Here is a 1,845-nt window from a genome sequence, read left to right as displayed (position 1 = left end):
TCAAGTGCTTTCTTATTTTCTATTTCATTTAGTTCTGCTCTTATCTTTGTTATTTCCTTCCTTCTTCTTCCTGTTGGGTTACTTTGTTGTTGTTTTTCTAATTCCTTCAAATGTGCAGTTAGTTCTTCAATTTTTGCTCTTTCTTCTTTTTTGATATATGAATTAATGGCTATAAACTTCCCTCTCAGTACTGCTTTTGCTGCATCCCATAAATTTTGGTATGTTGTGTTATCATTATCATTTGTTTCAAGGTAGTCATTGATTTCTTTTGAAGAGCACAGCTATGTTAAAACCCTGCAAACCAAAGCCAATCATCCAAAAATTTAAAACACTAACAATTCCATCCAGGATAGAGAAATGAGCATCCAAAGTAAAGAGATCAAGTAACCAATCAAAAATCACTTCTCTGTTATTTGAGCTAATAGTTACATGAAGGTTGAAGTTTTCACCTTCATTGGTGGTTCCTAGAGTCACAGTTTCAATGTCAAATGTGACAGTGGACCCAGAAGTAACTGCAGGCAACTGATTAATCATTTCTTTTCCATTAACAAAAACTGCACCATTTGTACTAATGCACATTGCTTGATTCTGCTGTAAAAAGTCATAGCTATTCTGTTTTTCTGCACACACTCCTCTATACTGTCTCTTCTGTTGGTTTTCCTACAGTTTCAACTATGAATGTTAATGTCTGCCCACAAAAATAAGTTGGAGTGCTGGAGTAGAGACCATGTGATGATCCAGAATCATTTCGGAGTGCTATATTTCTTCGTCTGCTCAGACTGTATCCCTCAAAGCCAGCTGTCAATTCATGAGGTACCAATGTGGAATGGTCTATCTGGGGGACTCTCCAAGGACTCCACTTCTGTCGGCCATCTCCTCGGGCGCAGACTCTGAACTGATAATCAATATTGGGGTCTATGTGTAGTACTATGAATTCAGTTTCAAAACCTACATATATGTCCTCAAAATCATTTGAAGTACATTTACGGAACTGTAGCCTGTAATCTTGGGCTGCAAAGTCATCCTCAGCCTTACACCTTCGCACCATGATGCCTCCAGGTTTCTCTATTAGTTTTTCTATCTGTACTGGTGGGCGAGATTCTACTGTTCCATGGTTAAAAATATGATCTTTAACTATGTTAAGAACCGAGTCATTGAACGGCGCAGATAAGCAAGGCACATCAACCAGTAATGGTACTTCTGGTAAGATGTCCAACTGAATGTGAGGGGCCTTTTTGGCAAAGCTCCACAGTTTCTCATTCTGTTCTACTATACCCCCAAGAATGGTAATCTCACCTTCTCAGACTAAGTCCTCTGCAGTGTTAATGCCATGCTCAGTGAGCTTCTGGCAGTCATCAAGTGGCTTAATGGTCTCCTGCTCAATTGTGTCCACTTCTTGCAAAAGCATCACCAATCGCTCATCAAGGAGCTTGCCAAGGGTTCCCTTTAATAATTAAAATGTTGTTTGAGGACATATCTTGTCTGTGATGCACTCCCTTTGATCTCCGCGCCTCAGGCAACCCCTGCAACCTCCCGCCCAGTTCCCGCCCAGCTCCAGCCCATAGCTCAGCAGGGCCACCACGTTCTCATGGGCTTTCTGCAGCAGCAGCTCAGGCTCCAGCTCCATTGCATCCTTCATCCAGTCGAGCGCTACCGCCTCCACTGCCGGTACCACAGTGAAGCCAGCCGGCGCCTGGCTCTTATTTTGATCACAGAGTTGTGCTATCAGCTCAGCCAATTTGAGAACATTTTCATTACTCCAAAAGGAAAATTTCCATACCACCTAATATTGTCCCTTAGAATGATAAATCTTCTTTGCTGTCACCAAACTGCATTTCTTTGTGT

General features: G+C 41.7%; 1 pseudogene; it reads right to left on the bottom strand.

Annotated features, from left to right (window-relative positions):
* Positions 1-331: 331 nt before the first annotated feature.
* LOC101425092 (cytokine receptor-like factor 3 pseudogene) lies at positions 332-1,639 on the bottom strand (annotated as a pseudogene).
* Between the last annotated feature and the right edge of the window lie 206 nt (positions 1,640-1,845).

Source organism: Dasypus novemcinctus, chromosome X (assembly GCF_030445035.2).
Source record: "Dasypus novemcinctus isolate mDasNov1 chromosome X, mDasNov1.1.hap2, whole genome shotgun sequence".
Classification (NCBI taxonomy): domain Eukaryota; kingdom Metazoa; phylum Chordata; class Mammalia; order Cingulata; family Dasypodidae; genus Dasypus; species Dasypus novemcinctus.
This window is presented reverse-complemented; position numbering and strand designations above follow the sequence as displayed.